This window comes from Pleurodeles waltl, chromosome 5 (assembly GCF_031143425.1).
Source record: "Pleurodeles waltl isolate 20211129_DDA chromosome 5, aPleWal1.hap1.20221129, whole genome shotgun sequence".
Taxonomy (NCBI): Eukaryota; Metazoa; Chordata; class Amphibia; order Caudata; family Salamandridae; genus Pleurodeles; species Pleurodeles waltl.
In genome coordinates, this window is record NC_090444.1 from 962,784,849 (window position 1) to 962,800,861 (window position 16,013).

Here is a 16,013-nt window from a genome sequence, read left to right on the forward strand (position 1 = left end):
ATGTTTTCTGGCAAATTCTTTGGTACATTTCTTTATTCCTTTTGTCTCCCTCCTTTCTCATTCTTCTTTTCCTCCCTCCCCCTTTCCTCTTCCCAAAATTGCCCCCGGGTTTCGTATACAGGTTCGTACTTGCGTTAGCCACGTCCCTCCTGGGATGTGGCAAGTAGATTCGGCGTCTCGGGCTCTCTGCACTTCTTCGGTTTTAGCCTTCGTTTCCCTCTCGCTTTCTGCTCCACTGGGACCTTTGCCGCTCTTTTCTGTCTTCTCCTCGTCATCCTTCTCTCCGGGATCTCCCGACTATGTGTCTTTCTCCCCTGAGGTTCCTCCTTACACATCTTCTCCTGTCGTCCTTCTTCCATCCGCGTCGCTCTTCGTTGTGACCCCTTCCTTCCCTGTCGTGCCGCACCAGAAATCCTTTTCCGGGTTAGAGTGCGTTTTGTGACGTGCGTCTCTTTTCGGAGTGCCCCCGGGGTACTCTTCTGTCGGCCCCACTCGCGCAGTAGGGCCCAAGGTAACAGTAACCCTGTTACACTATTTTTCACTCTTTATATTTTACCAAATGAATTGCTGTTTACCCGCTATACAATGAAAATCCATTGCAAGGTGCAGCTCCTTAATTGGCTCTGGGTACCTAGGGTTCCTGATGAACCTACAAGCCTAATATATCCCTGCAACCAGAAGAGTCAAGCAGACATAACGGTACATTACTTTTGAAAATCTAACATTGCAGTAAAAATTGCTTTTTTACCTTAACTTCAATAGTTTTTTTTATTTCAGCTGTTATTTTCTGTAGCAAACCTTGAAGGATCTACACAAATGACCCCTTGGTGAATTCAACATTTTGTCTACTTTTCAGAAATGTTTAGCTTCCTGGGATCCAGCATTGGTTTTACACCCATTTCTGTCACTAACTGGAAAGAGGCTAAAAGCACAACAAATAGTAAACATGGGGTATGCCCCAGTAAAATGCCAAAATTGTGTTGAAAAATATGGTTTTCTGATGCAAGTCTGCCTGTTCCTGAAAGCTGGAAAGATGGTGATTTTAGCACCGTAAATGCTTTGTTGATGCCATTTTCAGAGAAAAACCACAAGCCTTCTTTTGCAGCCCTGTTTTCCCATATTTGTTTTCAAAACAACATTTTCCCTGTATTTTGGCTAATTTCTTGGTCTCCTCCAGGGGAACCCACAGACTCTGGGTACCTCTAGAATCCCTAAGATGTTGGCAAATTTGGCGTGGATAATTTATGTGGACAAAAAGTTATGAGGGCCTAAGTGCAAACTGCCCCAAATAGCCAAAAAAAGGCCTGGCACCTGAGGGAGAAAAGGCCTGGCAGCGAAGGGGTTAATGATTGTGACATTATACCACAAATTTGTTCCTTGTAACATTCAATGAAAATATGCTCTGCCAGTCGGAATGTCTTTTTTAGCTTTCAAATGTCCTTTATTCTCTTTATTTTTCCAAATTCAATCAGAATTTCAATCCAATCACTTCATTTGCAGGCAATGCATTTTGCCTACATTGGAATGATAAATATGTACATATAATTATCAAATTTAATATAAAAAGCCACAATATTATTATAAAACAACCTATTTAACTAAAACATAAATGGATCTCTTCAAATCCAAGGGTTATCCCTGTGACACAACCTCAGTGCATACAAAATTTATATACGTATGTAAAAGAAAAGTAATTACAATATTCCAAAAATTGAGTCATCATCATAAAAAATCCCTATACATGCTTATCACTATCTCGTTACATTTTCCATATTCATACCACATTTTTCAAAACTTGTTCTTAAATATTATACCCACATCCTAATTATATAAAACCTAGTCAACTGTGGGACACACCTATATAATCATTTGATTAGCCTGCATGTCCTGTACCATTCATTTATAGTACTAGTGTTCTATATCATCATCGATTGATTTAACCACTAAAACTCAATTGCTTTCCAAATATTTCAATATTAATTCTTCCAATTCTTTCACTTTCATGCTAAATCTCTGCAACTTATGATGTTTAATAACCATGGGCCAGAAGTAGGTAGGTCCGATTTTGCGAATCGGAAATTGCAAGTCGGTGCGATTCGCAATTTCCGATTTGCAAAATCGGATGCAGTACGGTGTCTCAGACACCGACTGCGAGTCGCTATTTGGTCGCAAAGACCCACCTCATTAATATTAATGAGGTGGGTCGCATTTTGCGACCCCATATTGAGTCCCTGCATTCACAGGGATGGTGGCCTGCTGAAGTCAGCAGACCTCCATGTCTGTGACTGCTTTATCAATAAAGGAGTTTTTTTATTTTATTTTGCAGCTCGTTTTCCTTAAAGGAAAACGAGTTGCAAAATGAAACAAATAACGAAACCATTTGGTTCTGGTTTTTCAGAGTAGGCAGTGGTCCATTGGACCACTGCCTGCTCTGAAAAAAACATTTTTGCCAACATTCACAAAGGGGAAGGGGTCCCATGTGGACCCCTTCCCTTTTGCGAATGGGTTACCACCAGTGTGACACTGGTGGTAACTGTGAATTGCTTTGCGACCTCATTCGCGTTCACAAAGCAATTTAGCATAGCGATGCGAGTCGCAAATAGGAAGGGAACACCCCTTCCTATTTGCGAGTCGCATTCACAATTTGCGAGTCGGTACCGACTCGCAAATTGTGAATGTGCATCGCAAACGGCATTTTGCTACATCTGGACCCATGTTTCTAATTTGTATATGGGTTATAAGTACCCTGTAAAAAATGACACCTTATTAAGGGGCTGATTACGAGTTTGTGTCACGATCTGCACGATGCTTCTCACCTTTGACTGAAGGATTTGAAAGAGCACCCTGTCTTCTGCTGGTTCTGGATAGACCTAGTTAAGGGCGACACTTTCTAGTAGCCATGGTGCTGCTTGACAGAAAACACCTAAGCAGACCGTACCCTCCAGAAGGAGTCCGATAGGAATGTCACGTGGGCTCTCATTATCCTAAATGAGACTACTGGATTTCTAGGGAGCAGGATCGATAACGGTGTGGGGGACTGAGTCTGACCCACGTGTAAGGAACTCTGTCACCCTAAATCCGTTTTTTGCTCCGGCTAACTAGCAGTGCCTCATTTCTCCCACGGGGAAGAAATGATTAGGCAGCCGAGCGCATGACATCTTTGGAACTTCTCAGGGAAGTCGTGGTCACTCAGATCCGAACCAACTCTCTCATTTACAATATGATCTCATATACAAATGACAAAGACAGTATAAGTTTTATATAATGTTTTAATAAAACGACTGTATTTTAGATAATAAGGCGTGAGCCGCAATAACCAGAACAATACAACATAGTAGGATTGATATAGTCACCAGGAGAGTAAAACATAAGAATAAAGCTATCATATTTCCTAACAGTTTCTACTCTCCCTCTGCTTATTCTATTTAGAGCACAGCATGTTAAGCTTCTAGCTTGCCTTTCCGAATCACCGGGGAGACATACGCCCTCATACCTGAGCAAAGGCCTGTGATCTGGTTCAGCATCTGCAACGAGGCAGTCAGCTTCTAGCTGTGGGTCTCTGGTCGGAATCTCCCTCTTGCATGTATTGGGACAAGGAAGTGATTTTATAACTAACATGTCATCGTGATCACAAAATGTCCCTACGCAGGAATGCCAAATCTAAACTCCTACCACGTCTATCGGCAATGTACCAGACTGTATCCTTGACTGAAGCACAGAGTGAATATGTTATGAAGAACTCCAGTGCTGAAGTAGGCAAAACAGTGTGATATGAATAAAAAACAACACCGTAGAACTGGCTATTTGAAAAATAACAGTACGAAGCCTAATAAAAAGCATTTAGAGCAAAGTGCACAGAGGCTCTAAGCTGTCTGCAAATGAATAAAATACATTCAGGGCAAAGTGCACAAAGGCCTAAAGCCTGAAGCTAATGCGCAAAGTATACGTAAAACTAACCACACTACACCCTCCCCTTGTCGGTAGCAAGTGGTTCCAATAACATAAAAACATGCCCCAAACATAAACAATATATTTTGACAAGGTAAGAAGACAACAAAGTCATAAATTTAGGGAACATGTGACGATAAAGCCAAATTCAATATAGTGTCAATTTTGCCGAAGGGAAAAAAAAATCAAATTGTCAGACAGAACCAATAGAACGTAGGAGCTCCTCCACTTCGATATATGTTAATATCGGAAGATCCACGCCACAAAGTACCATGGAGCAGGTGTGTTCCAAAGCCCCATAACCATTCCGGGCGGCACCCCGTGCAGTGCCAATGAAAGAGACAATACCATCTTCCTCCAGGAAGGGAATCTCATAAACCGCCTCACGAAGCAAACGCAACCGTAGTGCACAAGTCTGGGAATGAGCCCTAATCGGGAACATCAACAGATCAGGATCGACCACTGGAGGGCACTGCAGTGAGAGACAGAAAGCCAGTGCATGTTCAAACGAGCACCAAAGGCACCGAAACACGGGTTGCACACAATCCAAAACCGGTCTGAATGACAGAAACCAGTCACACTCCAAATGGCTCAGGAGTGTAGCTCCAAAATGCTGCATCATGCGTTCACGACACAGCTGCGCTGACGGGAGCAGCAATATAGGATCTCGTTGTGGCGGGACAGCCATTGCGAAAAAATAGCAACAATAGCAAGACTCCAGCCAACAAAGCCAAAGTAATCGGGAAACCCCCAAAAATGCTTCAGAAAATAGAGTGTATAGCCGAAGGTATCAAACCGAATATGGAAGAGAAGGTGTGAGCGAAACCAACACCAACGGCTTTGAAAAAATGAGCAATACCAGCAGTGCTGGATGCATTAAATATACGTCCCACAAGTTCACCGAAGTGACTTGGAAGTTAGTATTCAAAAGGGACTGTATCTCCGCTGATGACCTTGCCACCTGAAGTGCGTAGGTCTCGCTAGCAGATGTAAGGGCCACATGCTTTTGAAACAATAAAGCTTTCAGCCTACTCAACTTGTCGAAATCAACCTTGGAAGTAGCAATATGAGGCCAGATGTCCGCTACCTCCCTAATTTGAGTGGGGGGAAACAACACATTCCCGCAGCACGTAACGGCCTTGTTGACAACGACAACGTAAACTATTCCGGCACGCATGCCACAGCAGCGTTCGCTGTTAAGAACAACGTAACTGCCGTTAGAAAGCACCTAGAAAGTGTTTTTAATAACTGGGACTGGAACACCCTTCAAATAACAAGCTAAGTTAGCAATCGAAGCGTTACACGCTCCGTGCAAGGACAGCTGTTTACAAACCATGGAATGGCAGACAGAAGTTTCGCATTCGCTACCGCTAAGAAAAACCTCCCTCAAACCATTAACACATCTGTATTGAAAGGGAAGCTCCCACACCTCGTGTATGTAACTGTCTCCCAATAGTTCATATCTACCCACCGGAATGTGCTTCAAACAAGAAGTAAATTGCAGAGTGGAAATAGGCAAATTAATAACCCCATGAATCAACCACTCAGCTGACGGAATCTCAGCCACCGTGAAAGGCCGTTTCTCCAATTTCTCAATATTCAACATAACATATGTTGCTTCCTTTTTAGCTTTTAGCCATCAACTGTTGTTGACGAGTCAAATTAAAGGAGATAAAGATCTCTCTGGCACGAATGTGCTGCCATGGAACCCGACCCGCCTTCAAGGTCTGAAGAGTCCAACCCAGCTGCATGATGGACCGTGTCTGACTCTGCCCATGATATAAAGAAGACATGTCTGATTTAATGATGTCAATAGCAGAGGAAACAATGCTGTCAATCGTGTAAACACGGTCAGAAAGGGTATGCATGCCATTATCAACAACAGACAAAGGGGGTCATTCTGACCTCGGCGGTAAAAGGCGCCTACCGCCGGTCAGAAATCCTCCATAATCCCGCCGCGGTCGCGGAAACCCGCCACGGTCATTCTGACCCGCAGAAGGCAAACCTCAGAAAATCCGACCGCCACAACAGACCGCCAGACCAGCGGTCGGCAGAAAGGTGGAGGTGACAAAACCTCCACCGTCACGCCAACAGAAATACGCCCATGCCATTACGACCCACGAATCCACGCGGCGGTCATTCAAACGCGGTATTCCATTGGCGGGACACACCGCCGCGGTCAGAATACACACAAACGAACAAAACTCAGCCACATTGGACGATTTGAATCCCACACACCTGATACACATACACACACCACTCCCACACACACAATACAATATAAAACACACACCCACATCACCCACAAACCCCTACGCTAAAAAATTCGTAAAGAAGGCAAGAGCGAGACACCAGCATCCAAAAAATAACAGCCACAGCCACTCAACACCATCACCCACACACTATCCACACACAAAACAACACACACCACCACACTCAACTCACTTAAATACACATACTCCACCCCACACATCATACACACCACCCCATGGCACCCCAAAGACAACCCCGCTTCACAGACGAAGAACTCAGGGTCATGGTGGAGGAAATCGTTCGGGTAGAGCCCCAGCTGTTCGGCACACAGATACAATACACCAGCATTGCCCGGAGGACGGAGCTATGGCCGAGGATTGTCGACAGGGTGAACGCAGTGGGACAGCACCCCAGAAATCGGGAAGACATCAGGAAGCGATGGAACGACCTACGGGGGAAGGTGCGTTCCATGGTATCCAGGCACAACATCGCCGTGCAGAAGACTGGCGGAGGACCCCCACCTCAACCCCCACAATTCACATCATGGGAGGAGGAAGTCTTGAACATCCTGCATCCTGACGGCCTCGCAGGAGTCGGCGGAGGAATGGATACTGGTAAGTTGAAGCTTCAATACTGCTTCCCCCCCACCTGCATGCCAAATCAGACCCCAACCCTCACCCCCATCCTCGAACCCCACCCTCACCCCCACCCCCATCCTCACCCCCACCCTCACCCCCACCACCATCCTCACCCCCACCACCATCCTCACCCCCACCACCATCCTCACCCCCACCCCCAGCACACCTATTCCCCGCCAATGTCTCACCATCACAACCCACACATCCCAAAACCTAGGCCTGCATGCGTCCACTAAGCATGGACACCCATCACCAAAGCATGCCCAATGCATATACACATCCCCCCCACAAGCCACCCTCACCAAAGCCCCCACACACGAATGCCAGCACTTGGGGACACGAGAACCCACAGATACACCCATATGCCACACATTGAAACTATAACCATACCTCTATACCCCTGCAGGACCCGACCGTCAACACACCGCGGCGGAGGGGCCAGAATTATCCACACCCCCCACCCAAGAGGCCGTCAGCGATGACAGCAGCTCTGTCGACCTGGACACCGATGACCAGCCCGGACCATCGGGGACCTCTGGACAGTCGGTTCCCCTCACACAGGCCCAGGCCACTACAGACCCTAACCCCTCTGGGAACACCAGCACAGCTCCCACCCAGCGGGCCCATGCCTCTGTCTCCAGGGCGCGCCAATCTGCGGTGTGTCTACCACTACAGGGCACCCAGGATAACCCACCACCCCAACAACAACAGGGACCTGGGGGCAGTGGTAGTGGGCACACCGGCCAGGGGGCAGAGGCCCAGGGAAACAGGGGAACTCGGAGGGCAGCTGTGCGACAGGGGGGGGAGGAGAGGCCCAGGGAACCCACTCTCCACGAGGTCCTCACCACCATCATGGGAGCATACAACCGCTCCCAGGAGACGATGGCGACGGTACTGGCCCGGTTCCAGGAGATCCAGGCACTGCAGGAGGAACACTATCGGGGGTACAGGGAGGACATCAGAGCCATCAACACCACCCTGGTTACCATGGTAGGGCTGCTGCAGGACCTCGTAAACACCAGGGCGGACACTGAACAACACCCAAGGGCCCCTGCCACTAGCCTGGACCAAGAACAGCCAACCACCTCCGCCGGCGCTAGTGGACAGGAGGCCCCCGCACAGCAGCAGCCCACCAGACCCCCACCTCCTGCAGGAGAAGAACCACCCCGCAAGAGGGCCCTGAGATCTCGCAAGAAGACAGAGTAGGATGTCAAGACCCCCGCCAGCAATGGATACCACCTGATGTCATCCCACTGTCCCACATTGTCACCCTGTCCATCCTTGAACTGCCCATGCTCCATCTCTCCACAGGCCTCTGGACAATGCACCTGTGTGACTGTTACTCTGGACTCTGCCATGGACATTCCTTCACCATAGCCCCCACCCACTTGAAACCACCCATCCCATTTTGAGCACTTCAATAAACACCTATTTTGCACCAAAATATCTGGATTCTGGCTGTGATTTCAATAGATTGTAATTGACATGACAGTGCAAATATGTCCTTGTACATGGTGAAGTCAACAAACAGCTGCCACAAAGCTGTAGTCCATGGGGAAACGAAGCACAGGACTCGTAGTGGGGACCCCAGATCTGAAATAGGGAGGGAAAAGCCAAAACTCAGTCATCATACACTGGGGCAAATAGACAGGCAGCAGAGATGCTGGAGAGTAGTTAACATTTACTAAATTATCTTTGAAATGTTACCTGTGTCCTAATGGAAGTACTGTTCAATGATTCTGTCCCTGTTGTCTGTTTCAGCCCCGTCGTCTTCCTCCTCGTCACTCTCCTCAGGTTCCACCGCTGCCACAACACCACCGTCTCGACCATCCTCCTGCAGGAAAGGCACCTGGCGGCGCAAAGCCAGGTTGTGAAGCATGCAGCAGGCCACGATGATGTGACACACCTTCTTAGGTGAGTACATTAGGGATCCACCTGTCATATGCAGGCACCTAAACCTGGCCTTTAGGAGGCCAAAGGTGCGTTCGATCACCCTCCTAGTACGCCCATGGGCCTCATTGTACCGTTCCTCTGCCCTGGTCCGGGGATTCCTTACTGGGGTCAGTAGCCACGACAGGTTGGGGTACCCAGAGTCCCCCACTAGCCATACACGGTGTCTCTGTAGCTGTTCCATCACGTAAGGGATGCTGCTATTCCTTAGGATGTAGGCGTCATGCACTGACCCTGGGAATTTGGCATTTACATGCGAGATGTACTGGTCAGCCAAACACACCACCTGGATGTTCATTGAATGGTAATTTTTTCTGTTCCTGTACACCTGCTCCCTGTCTCTTGGGGGAACCAAAGCCACATGGGTCCCATCAATGGCACCAATTACGTTGGGAATATGTCCAAGGGTGTAGAAATCACCCTTCACTGTAGCCAATTCGCCCACCTCAGGGAAAATGATGTAGCTCCTCACGGATTTCATCAGGGCAGACAACACTCTGGATAACACCTTCGAAAACATGGGCTGAGACATCCCAGAAGCAATTCCCACGGTTGTCTGAAATGACCCACTTGCCAAGAAATGGAGTACTGACATGACCTGCACCAGAGGGGGAATCCCTGTGGGTTGGCGGATGGGGACATCAGGTCGGGCTCCAGCTGGGCACACAGTTCATGGATAGTGGCACGGTTAAGACGGTAGGTCAGGATAATGTGGCGTTCTTCCATTGTCGACAGGTCCACCAGCGGTCGGTACACGGGAGGATTCATCCGTCTCCTCGCCCAACCCAGCGGACGGTGCCTAGGAAGGACAACATGGAGCACACAGTCAAGCAACCCACAGGTACGTACTCACAGCTAGCACAGTATACGATTCTCTATGCAGTGAATGGCGTGTCTGAGTGGCTATGCAAGGCCTAGGCCTGTGTGACGCAGTTGAAATTGAGCCATGTGGGCCCTGGGAATGGCGGCTGCCTGACCTGTGAAGTGTGACAATGGGATGTGAGGTCAATGCGCTGGCGTGGCACACCGCGGCGGGCGGCGGGCGAAGACCGCGGCGCAAAGCCGCATTGGTTAACATTGAAGCCTATGGGTTTCAGGAGCCAATGGCGAAGGGCGCCGGCGGTGGCGGGACGCACCGCCGCGGTACGCACCGCCGCGGACGTGACCGCCATTTTCTATCTACTTATCCACTTGCGACTTGAACTTTCACAGGAGAGGACCTATACTGCAAGTGTTGCTGTGACCTCGGTCTGGAAGGGACAATGGCTGCTGCACCTGGGGAAAGGGCCCCTGCCTTCACTGGAGAGGAGTTGGAGAAACTCGTGGATGGGGTCCTCCCCCAGTATGCGCTACTCTACGGTCCTCCAGACCAACAAGTGAGTTTAATCTAATCTGGATTTGGGGACACTGGCTGGCTTGGGGGCCTGGCGGGGGGCCTGGCGGGGATGGGGGGCATGTTGGGCCTGGCGGGGGGCATGGCGGGGGGCCTGGCGGGGATGGGGGGCATGTTGGGCCTGGCAGGGGGCCTGGCGGGGATGGGGGGCATGTTGGGCATGACGAGGGGCATGGCGGGGGGCCTGGCGGGGATGGGGGGCATGTTGGGCCTGGCGGGGGGCCTGGCGGGGATGGGGGGCATGTTGGGCATGGCGGGGGGCATGGCGGGGGGCCTGGCGGGGATGGGGGGCATGTTGGGCCTGGCGGGGGGCCTGGCGGGGATGGGGGGCATGTTGGGCATGGCGGGGGGCATGGCGGGGGGCCTGGCGGGGATGGGGGGCATGTTGGGCCTGGCGGGGGGCCTGGCGGGGATGGGGGGCGTTGGGCCACTGGAAAGGAAAATGCTGACAAACTTGAACGTGGTATTTCTCCCTCCCTGTACGTGTCACATAGGTCCGCGCCCATGAGAAGATCGGGATTTGGCGTGCCATCGCCAAGGAAGTCCGGACCCTGGGGGTCCACCATCGACGGGGCACCCACTGCCGCAAGAGGTGGGAGGACATCCGCCGCGGGACCAAGAAGACCGCCGAGTCTCTGCTGGGGATGGCCTCCCAACGTAGGCGGGGTGCCTGCCGTCAACTGAGCCCCCTGATGTTCCGGATCCTGGCGGTGGCCTACCCTGAATTGGATGGGCGCGTGAGGGCAGCACAGCAGACACAAGGGGGTGAGTACAAGCATTATCTACTCTGTTGTCGCGCAGTGGAGGTGTCTGGTTGGGGGAGGATGGCTGGGGGTCCCCCTAGGCCAGGGCGATATCTGTAGGCTGGGCACCCCCGTAAGCCCCTGTGTCCCCAGCCACCACCCTCAGTAGTTTGTCAGTACAGCCATCCCTGGGCCGTGTCATCCATGGGTGCAGTTGTCAACTCTAGGCGTGTAGGGCATGTTCCACGGAATGCGTAGCGGACCCCAAGTGCGCAACTTAGTGCAGGGGGCATCTGTGTCTGTCATGTCCGCTAACTGTACCGGAGATCCATGTACTCAATATCCCTTTATTTCTCTCTCCCCCCCCCTTTTTGTTTGTCTTTCTGTGCTTGTGTGCATCAGCATCATCAGGCGGAGGAGAAGTGGCATCGGGGCAGGAGGGAGCTGCATCTCACATGGCCCAGGAGGGCCATGCCACAGAGTCAGACTGGACCAGTGAGACGGAGGGCGAGGGGAGCTCCACGACGGGGACGACTGGAGCCTGCAGCGACACGGACACGTCCTCGGAAGGGGGCTCCCTTGCGGGGGTGGCACCATCCGTGCCCCCCGCCATTACAGGTACAGCCGCCACCCAGCGCACCATCTCCGCCCTCCCAGCAGCCCCTCAGCGTTCGCCCCGTGCCCGCTCTGCCAGGAAGCCGGGCATCTCCTTCGCCCCAGGCACCTCAGGCCCTGCCCCTGTTACCCCCGCTGCCCTCAGTGAGGAGGTCATTGACCTCCTCCGAACGCTCATTGTTGGGCAGACTACCCTTTTGAATGCCATCCAGGGGGTGGAGAGGGAGGTTCATCGCAGCAATGCGTACCTGGAGGGCATTCATTCGGGTCAGGCTGCCCATCAGCGATCGTTCCAGGCTCTGGCCTCAGCACTGACGGCAGCCATTGTCCCTGTCTCCTGCCTGCCTCTACTAACTCCCTCCTCCCAGTCTCCTGTTCCTCTGCCTGTCCCACCCACACCATCAGACCAGCCTGCACACACCTCAACACCCAAGAGAAGCTCATCCAAACATAAGCACCACAGATCACGCAGACATTCACACACGCAACATTCCGATGCAGACATGCCAACAGTCACTACCACCTCTGTGACCCCCACCTCCTCGTCTCCCTCCTCCCTCCCTGTGACGTCTACACTCACACCTCCATTCACCTCACCATCAGCCAGTGTTTCCATCACCAGCACACCCTCCACTCCAGTCCGCACACGTGCAGTCACCACCCCCACTGCCATTTACACGTCCCCTGTGTCCTCTCCCACTGTGTCTGTCACCCCCTCTTCCACACCACACAAACGCAGCCACCCACCCACCCAACAGCCATCCACCTCACGACAGCCTATCCCTCCTGCACCTGCACCCAAAGACAGCAAACGTGACTCACCTACAACCACATCCTCTCCCTCCACTCCCATTCCCACTGTACCTACCACTCTCCATTGTCCCAAGAAGCTCTTCTTTGCCACTACTAACTTCTTTCCTGACCCTGAGCCCCCCCTCCTTCTCGTCGGGGTAAGAAGAGCACCTCAGCCACCACCAGCCCTGCAGCCCCCTTGACAAGGGTGCAGGGGTATTGGAGCCCGCCAGCCCGCATGTCTGGATCTTCGCCCAGCAGCAAGGGGACAGCCAGCCCACCCCCTGGGAAGAGGAGCAGAAGGCGGAAGGGGCGCCGCAGGAGCCCGCCTTCTACATCCCCCCGGACACCACCCAGAGACAGTCACCAGCCACAGCTCCAAAGGGAGGAAAGGGCCACAGGCCGACAACTAAGGAGGGCAAGGGCAGCAAGTCGGAGAGGTCAGGCAGCAGGCCTGCTGCCCAGGAGGAGCCCACAACCCCCATAGCCGCTGCCCCGGGAGGAACCGGCACAGCTGCCCCGGGAGAGCCCACCACCCCCATAGCCGCTGCCCAGGGAGGACCCAGCCCAGCTGGCCAGGAGGGCCCCACCACCCACAGCCCAGGTGGGCAGTGAAGGAGCACCATCCCCGCTGCCCAGGAGGGCACCACCAGGCAATTAGCAGTTGGCCATAGACCGTCCGCCGTCTCAAGAACCGCTGAACTGGGCCCTTCAAGGCAAGGACCGCTGAACTGGGCCCCGCCGTCTCAGGAACCGCTGAACTGGGCCCTTCAGGGCAAGGACCGCTGAACTGGGCACCGCCGTCTCAAGCACCGCTGAACTGGGCCCTTCAAGGCAAGGAGCGCTGAACTGGGCCCCGCCGTCTCAAGCACCGCTCCGCTGGGCCCTGCCGTCTCAAGAACCGCTCCGCTGGGCCCCGCCGTCTCAAGCACCGCTGAACTGGGCCCTTCAAGGCAAGGAGCGCTGAACTGGGCCCCGCCGTCTCAAGCACCGCTGAACTGGGCCCTTCAAGGCAAGGAGCGCTGAACTGGGCCCCGCCGTCTCAAGCACCGCTGAACTGGGCCCTTCAAGGCAAGGAGCGCTGAACTGGGCCCCGCCGTCTCAAGCACCGCTCCGCTGGGCCCCGCCGTCTCAAGAACTGCTCCGCTGGGCCCCGCCGTCTCAAGCACCGCTGAACTGGGCCCTTCAAGGCAAGGAGCGCTGAACTGGGCCCCGCCGTCTCAAGCACCGCTGAACTGGGCCCTTCAAGGCAAGGAGCGCTGAACTGGGCCCCGCCGTCTCAAGAACTGCTGAACTGGGCCCCGCCGTCTCACGCACCGCTCCGCTGGGCCCCGCCGTCTCACGCACCGCTCCGCTGGGCCCCGCCGTCTCACGCACCGCTCCGCTGGGCCCCGCCGTCTCAAGAACCACTGAACTGGGCCCTTCAAGGCAAGGAGCGCTGAACTGGGCCCCGCCGTCTCAAGAACCGCTGAACTGGGCCCCGCCGTCTCAAGCACCGCTCCGCTGGGCCCCGCCGTCTCACGCACCGCTCCGCTGGGCCCCGCCGTCTCAAGAACCGCTGAACTGGGCCCTTCAAGGCAAGGAGCGCTGAACTGGGCCCCGCCGTCTCAAGAACCGCTGAACTGGGCCCTTCAGGGCAAGGACCGCTGAACTGGGCCCCGCCGTCTCAAGAACCGCTGAACTGGGCCCTTCAGGGCAAGGACCGCTGAACTGGGCCCCGCCGTCTCAGGAATCGCTGAACTGGGCCCTTCAAGGCAAGAACCGCTGGCCCTTTGGCAGACGTGGCAGGGCAGGATCTATCTCGGGCAGGGCTGCAGGATGTCCTCTGGCCAACTTGCCTCCTCCAGTGGCAGTGGGGTCTGTTATGGACTGTATGGACTGTGGCTTTGCTCTCCCCAGGATGGCCCAGTGGGCAGGCCACCCACTGTATGGACTGTATGGACTGTGGCTTTGCTCTCGCCAGGATGGCCCAGTGGGCAGGCCACCCACTGTATGGACTGTTTGGACTGTGGCTTTGCTCTCCCCAGGATGGCCCAGTGGGCAGGCCACCCACTGTATGGACTGTATGGACTGTGGCTTTGCTCTCCCCAGGATGGCCCAGTGGGCAGGCCACCCACTGTATGGACTGTATGGACTGTGGCTTTGCTCTCCCCAGGATGGCCCAGTGGGCAGGCCACCCACTGAATGGACTGTTTGGACTGTGGCTTTGCTCTCCCCAGGATGGCCCAGTGGGCAGGCCACCCACTGTATGGACTGTTTGGACAGTGGCTTTGCTCTCCCCAGGATGGCCCAGTGGGCAGGCCACCCACTGTATGGACTGTATGGACAGTGGCTTTGCACTCCCCAGGATGGCCCAGTGGGCAGGCCACCCACTGTATGGACTGTATGGACTGTGGCTTTGCTCTCCCCAGGATGGCCCAGTGGGCAGGCCACCCACTGTATGGACTGTTTGGACTGTGGCTTTGCTCTCCCCAGGATGGGCCAGTGGTCATGGAGTCCCCTCGTGGATCTGGCGTCGTGTACTCAAGTGGCTGAGGTGCCCCCCCTTCCCTTCCCCCTGAGGTGCCTGTCCGATTTTCTTTCTGATGCCTCTGCAGTGTTCTCTCCGTGGAGTTCTTGTCGTGGGACTGGGCCTTGCCCCTTTGCACAGGACCCCTGTGATCCACGGACAGTGGTTGGACTACATTTAGTAGCTGTATATATTTTGTATATAGTTTATTTATTTATTGCGATTACTGGTGTCCATATTTCAATATATCTGCCCGTTTATGATCTCTTCTTTTGGTCTTTGCATTATTTCGGAGGGGGGTGGTTTGTGGGTTGTGACAGTGATCTGTGGGAATGCATTGATGTGTGTGTTGTAGTGGGTGTTGGTGGGTGGGTGTGTGCCGGTAATCTTTTCCCTCCCCTGTGTCGTAGGTGCAGTACTCACCGATGTCTTCCGCGCCGCCGGGCGTGCTCCTGGTATATGAGCAGGAATAGGAGTGCGGGGATGACCTGCAACTCTGGTTCCATGCTGCCGGAATCTCGCATGGAGTGCGTAGAGGTGAGCGTTTTCCCGTTCGTAGTCTGTTTCCGCCGTGTTCTTATCGGCGGTGCTCCCGCCCCGGAAAAGGTGGCAGATTGGTGGGTCGTAATAGGGTGGGCGGTACATTGTCTGCCGCCTGGCTGTTGGCGGGAACCGCCGCGCTGTTTGTTTGTACCGCTGTGGCGGGCGGAGTGTTAAGTTGGCGGGTTGTGTTGGCGGTTCCCGCCAGGGTCAGAATTGCATATTTTAGACCGCCGGCCTGTTGGCGGCTTGGCCGCCGCTTTATCACCGACCGCCAGGGTCAGAATGAGGGCCAAAGTCTGCAGTAGATTTTCTTGATCAATCTGCCTCAACCGGGCTGCAGCCTCCTGTTGTGAAAGTTTCCAAATCTCATTATAAACTTCATATAAAAACCTTTTCTTCCGTGGTACCTTGGGACCTGACAAAAAATCTTGTAAATCAGTACCATTAGACAGTAACTTGAGATGTGACTTAACTGCATCCAGCGTGGATGACTTCAACCATTGTTGACAAAGCTTCCCGAAGCTGTACGTAGTTATAATATCAGCATGTTCTGGTGAAATGTAACGAGGGTCTGCCCTACTAGTCCTGAACCCCCCTGAAGAGGTGACAAAACGTTGATGACACTGATT